This window comes from Centruroides sculpturatus, unplaced genomic scaffold, assembly GCF_000671375.1.
Source record: "Centruroides sculpturatus isolate CEXI.00-Female unplaced genomic scaffold, Cexi_2.0 scaffold697, whole genome shotgun sequence".
Classification (NCBI taxonomy): Eukaryota; Metazoa; Arthropoda; class Arachnida; order Scorpiones; family Buthidae; genus Centruroides; species Centruroides sculpturatus.
Window position 1 is genome coordinate 31,234 of NW_019385326.1, and position 6,406 is coordinate 37,639.

The window sequence follows — 6,406 nt, forward strand, 5'->3', positions numbered from 1 at the left end:
GTATGAGTTCGCAGATGTCGTATCAGATGTTGTTTTAGTGCAAAACGTTGTTTGCAATGATCACAGGTAAATGGTTTCTCTCCGGTATGAATCTTGACGTGATTAAATAAATTGGTGGAATGGTTGAACTGACGATTACAGTATTTGCAAGACAAGAGTCCTTCTCCAGTGTGAATCTTCTGATGGCATTTAAATCCAATCTTCGAAATGAATTCTTTCTTGCAACTTTCACATCGATACTTCTCATTCTTTGTTTTACGATGAGATAAATCTGTAAAACATGAAAAATACGATAAATGAAAACATAAAAAAACGCCTGAAAGCAACTGTTAAACTTATTGTCAATCAAATATATTAAAATGTAGATTTAAGCGCAGTATTTTTAAAATTTTGTGCGCAGATAGAAAAGTAATTTGTATCTTCCTCATAAGTTTTCTTAAACTAAAATTTAAAGCTTAAAACTACCTGAATGATATCTTTACAGCATATACAATAACTGCTTACACCAGTGTTCACAAAATATTAACATGCATAATTACAATCAAAATTAATGTTATTTATACATATATTTTCTCAAAACAATTTATATAAAGTGTATTTTACAAAATAAAATATAATTTTAATTAATTAAAACATCTTCATTTAAACTTCTGTTTTCCTTCATTTACATAAAATTCTTCTTATTGATGTATTCATGTATCTTTCTATGAGTGACTTCAATTTCAGTATTTCGTAAAGAAGATAAATACATCCTTCAACTTTTCTGTTTTCTTGGAAACAATTCTCCAGTCATTACACAGAAATGTCCTCTATTGGCCGAGAATGGATCTGAAAATAATAAAAAGTTCTCTGTTAAATAAGATACGGGAATAACGGCACACATTATTTTCTAACTCTAGTTAAATAATTCAAATTTAAAACAAATAATTCTACAGATTCTTTCTTCGACGTTTTACACCAGAAAATTACATCTTCACTTGAAATCTGAAAAAGAAACGAATCCAAATTAACTTTTATTAAAGGATATGTATTTATACGTATTAACCGAATACGTAAGTGTCATTCATTACAGCGTCCGAAGTATTTTAGAAGCGATGTTTAGAATAAAAGTAGACCAAGTAATACTGTAGTTTATGAAGAATACACCTTTCTATATATCATGTTTTACATCTTTCCTTGCAGAATTAAAACTTATAAACACCGAAACGTTTCTAACTTCTTCATGAAAAATGTCTTTAAAATATCTTCAGTAAAGAAGTAGAAAGCTACTTACTGTACATTTTGTCTACAGTTATGAAGGGACTTGACTCAACGAGAGAACACAAAGGACTTACAATACTGCTCATGTCAAGTTCATAAGCTTCATTTCATATAATAAGAAATGTTTTCAGAAAATTTCCTGTTCTGTTTCGTAAGAAGTTAACTGATTTTTGTTTTTTTATTCCAATGTAATAATTATCGAGATTTTCTTTAATCAACATTATTGATTCGAAATCAAAAAGACAAAGTCGAAGAGATGATGAAAAGGCAATCTTCTTTGTTTATGACAGTGTTTCTCAACCTCTAACGAATCGTCGCCCCTTCAATAAAACAGTTACGTAGTATCGTCCCCTTCACTTCAAAATTCCGATGCCGAGGCTAACGCCAAATTCGTACTGCATCGAATAGACTATTGACTAGTATAATGTTTTTTGTTTAATTATTGCACGATATAACGAATAAAATATCTAATTATTCTTAATATAATCTTTTACTATATCGCCCAGAAAATTGTTTTTAGCCCCCAAAATATAAATTGTTACTAATTAGTTCCTCATCATGGAAAAACGCCCACATGGGGGCGATATCGCCCCCGTTGAGAAACACTGGTTTATGAGATCTACAACAGCTACCATTCATTTTGTCTTACTCATGAAAGTGCAACAAAAACAGAAACGAGATTTACAGAGAAGAAATTCACCGAGGCTAAGATTCAAGCTCTGAATGAAGGGTTTCGACCACCGGAATTGAAGATCCCCCTATACAGGGTCAGTAAAGACAATTCCATTCGTGATTCCCTGACATTTCCTGACCAATTACGACATTATTCCCTGACTTATTAATTCACGTCTCTACATTTTCCCTTTCCAATAATCAATATTCGACCAAGTCTATTTAAGCCCATTTTGTACACAACTATATAACTTTCTATTAAAACACACTTTATTCACTTACAAAAAACGATACTTTACGTAAAATCGATTACGTAATTAACTACATCATTTCTATGTCATAAATTCACGATTTAATTTAAATTAATTCGTAATTTTTATTTAAATAAGAAAAAAGACTCACGTCGCGTCGAACAATCTAATTTTCTTAACGCGAGGAGGCGGGAAATTCAAATTAATTTAAACAGAAGCAATCGCCCACTCCACAAGAGGGAGAAAGGTCGTTGTCGATGGTGTTTTTTAAAACCCGATTTTAATTCTACGGCAATGTTTTGGTACACTTCCGAAATTCAGCGGACCATCCAAAGATGGAAATTTGCAGCGAGAGAGAAGACATCACAAATAATAGTCCTACTAATTTTGACGGATTGATCATCTCCACATACTGTATGTGGCCTGCAGCGAAGAATACAACGAATAAAAATACATAAATTGCATGAAGTACGCCACGCAATCCAAAATGTCTCGTATCGTTGTATACGGGAGATTTTGTCTCCCCAATGGCATCGACTGACTGCAATGAGTTAACCAAACGTCACATAGGTAAAAAAAAATTTGGGAGGTTTTTTTTGGGGCCCCATTGGCATTGTTTTAGGGGTTGATTTGTTTTTTGTTTTTTTAGGGGGGGTATAATGTGTACGCGTATAGTCTTGGTGGTTATCACGTTCCAAGTCAATATGTATCTGTTCGGACGGCGGGCGCAGTCGAAATATTCACGTTGAAGTTGATGCGCTGGAAAAAGCCCAAAATGACTAATGTCAATCGATGCAGATTGGGATTAGTCATTTTGGGCTTTTCTGATTCCTTTTCAATTTTTCTTACCAACGATATACGTCTCTTACATTTCTGTTCGTAATTCCTTTGCAATTTCATCAACATTATGAAAATTTTCTCCGACCCGCACACTTATCGGCTTATATCTTTACAAATTTTATTTTATCGATTATTATTGCTAAATAATATTGTAGATTCTGTCGTTCTATACAAATCGACACCAATTTCGACGTCCTGTTTCTTTGCTATCCAAAGTTTCGTTGCCCAAACGCCGCACCGCGTCGCCATTTTCGGTGTTCACGCGCGACTGCTACCCCACTCTCATACGGCTGCACACCCCCAATAGCTACCATTTAAAATACAGACATAAACCTCCCATTCAATAAAATTTAAATCGTTAGATTATCATTTATAGTTTACGAGATATAAGCTGCGAAAATCTTGCCATTTGTTTGATCGCTCTGGTTTTCGTACACCTCCCTTTACCAAACCGAATTTAAAGACGTGTTCGGATCAAAAGGGGGAGAGAGTGAATTCCGCAGTATTTGCGGATTCCCTGACTTTTCTGCTAAAAATCTTATTCCCTGACTTTCCAGATCTGTACGAACCCTGCCTATACGAGCTAAGAAGCCAAAGGAACCATGACACCTTTCGCGAGATATTCGCCTCCAAAGGTCAATTTTTAACGTATCAATGTACTGTCTATTCTCCATGCTCCGCATGTAGTCGTGCGCTTCGAGCTAGCTTCCACACCTCCTAAAACTAGACAACATCAGGTAATCAAGTGGGATACTCAAAGCCGGCATATTCACCTGGGCTAAATAGTCTTAGCAGAGCGAAACGACCTGATTTTTGGAGGCTGTATCTCGCGAAGGTCGCTTGTAGAGGTTCCTTTGACTTTTTTCCTCCTATTGGTATGTTTTACAGTTTTGATAAGGTCCCAACCGTCTCAATTCATCGTCATTGGCTTAGTGACTGAGAAGAGAAACGAATTCACTGAGGATAATTTATATTTGAATATATCAATAGTCTATCATATTAGGTCGGGAACTCATGCGGTCAAGGTGGCAGTCTACCTGTTTGGGGATCCCGGGATCGAAAAAATCCCTGTGAATTTTTCAGGGGGGTGATCGGACCGGATATGTCGGCCCCCGTCTCTCACCACCCGGCCGCCCATTGAGGACCTGGCCAAACCTATAATGGGCTTGCTAAAAGAGGTCTTTTTAGTGCCCACAGGGCGGAAAAACAAAAAAAAAAAACACGAAAGGTAATGTCGGGAATTTAATTGCACAGATTGTAGGAATTATCTAAATATATTAAATTACTTGTCCTGATTGATTGATTCATCGACCAGAGCAAACCGCTGAACCTAGAGGTGAGATTTTGTACAGTTAGGGTACGTCATGAAAACGCTCAATAAGGGATTTTTCGAAATTCTCCCCGCGGGGGGAGAGGGAGAGGATTAAGGCTTAACCAGAAAAACGGCTTCTACTCTACTATTTTAGATGCACTTTTTTGTTTTCAACTACGTTTAATCTTCATTGAGTACTTAGCTGTATTAAATTGATAACATTTCAGACATTGTTATAAATATTTTTATATATTTCGATATTTTAACCAAATGTTCGACCCATTTTAAATTCGAATTTGTTATTACATATTGATTCGATTATAGAATGATTGTAAACGTTCCAGAAAATTGATCAAATTAAAAACAGTTTGTTTGATTCTCAGCAATTCTCATCATTCTCGGCGGTAGGTGTTATATAACAATTACTATGGTTGTTGAAATACTGAATATAAATGGGGTTTGCTTGCAAAATCCGCGCGGGCAAAGTCGCGGGTAACAGCTAGTTTTTCATGAAATAATTAACAACACTGCAATTTAAACGCCTTATCAATAATGTACGATGAATCCTAGATATTTAAGCAAGGAGGCGGACTGGAAAAAGAATAGTTATGTAAAGACAAAAAGCTTAAAGCAGGGAAATATTTTGCATTGTAAAAACGTAAGCAAACGTGCCAGATTATTTCTAATACTGTATCCATCTTCTTTTCCCATTTTTCTGGAAAACTTGACCGTACTCACCTTAACCTATTGATATACGTTGATGTAAGTTATTATACCTTGCATAAAATATCTTGCAATGTATTTTGGTAGGAACGTATTATACCATTTATTCTGAAATTTAAGGAAGTCAGAATAATGTTAAGAAGTGACTGCTTATTCAGATTGTCGAGTCGCTTAACTTAAAAAGGGTAATGTATATTAACTACAATAAGAAAATATGACATTTTAAAAATTTCACAATTACAAGTTAAGTGAATAAATGTAGAAAATTTTGTACCGCTTTAAACTACTGTATAACTTAGAAAACGGAAAGTAATTTGAAGTTATTTGTTTTTTTGCACAATACAAACCGAAATGAAGACGATAAAGTAATATCACGGATAACTTTATAACTAATTTTCGTATTTGAAATGCCAAAAATATATTTGACTTTCTATCGAAGTGTTTCTACCTCGTGTTTTACAAGTTTCACAAACAATTACAGTTATATAAATCGAGCATTTTTACTTTACCGGCTATTATATATAACAGAAGAAAAGTATGGCGATCGGTCAAAAAAATGACCCCCCGGATTTTTACATTTTTGGACTCAGGAGACATTGAAATGTTGAGAAATGCAAAAAAAATCGGGATTTTTTTTCTCTATGTATGAATGGATGTGTGAGGAGGACACGATTTTGTTCGCTGTATTTCAAGCTCAATAACTCCTGTACATTTTGTCAAAAATTTCTGAAATTTTGCAGAGAGATCTGTTTATTAGGGAGATTAATGCTATTAAATTTTGATGACTGAAGGTCGAGGGGTAGAAAAATAAAGGCGGTCGTGTGTATCTCCGGTAGGGTCGGGCATAATGTCGATTTTCCTCGTTATTAGCATTTACAAGATTTTATAAAACTCATCCCTATCCACAAAATTAAGATTTTTGCCATTTTATAATAATTAAAAATATTTAAAATAAAATATCGTAACAGATGGCTCCACCATATGTTGCCGAGAAAGTTAAGCAACTCGTTGCAGGATTTTTAATCTTGTCCTAAAAATCTGTATTCGAATCTTTCAAAACATATAGAAATGTACTTACGTTTTCTTTACACCAATCAACAAATTAACGAAGAAACATCAGAAACTTTTAATATTCCTTACGGTTATTGCATAAATTTAAATTTCATTCTAAATTGTAAGACACCAAAAAATCTCTTTATATCTTTCTCCATCAACCCTTTTCCTCTTCCATATGTTATCGGCCGCTTTTCTTTTCTAGTTAATGCTTTATTTAAAATTAATGTATATCGTTACTTTAAACGTTTGTCAAGCCGACTCTCGCAACGGAATCTGTAATTCAAAAAGTAAT

The 6,406-nt window shown here is 34.3% G+C and overlaps 1 long non-coding RNA gene across 1 annotated transcript; it reads right to left on the minus strand.

Moving 5' to 3' along the window:
* Nucleotides 1-16: 16 nt before the first annotated feature.
* On the minus strand, nt 17-6,406 carry LOC111637692. Its single transcript, XR_002758732.1, has 4 exons — nt 6,137-6,406; nt 934-984; nt 669-828; nt 17-271 (listed from the first exon to the last, which is right to left on the minus strand). It is a non-coding gene; the product is annotated as an uncharacterized LOC111637692 (long non-coding RNA).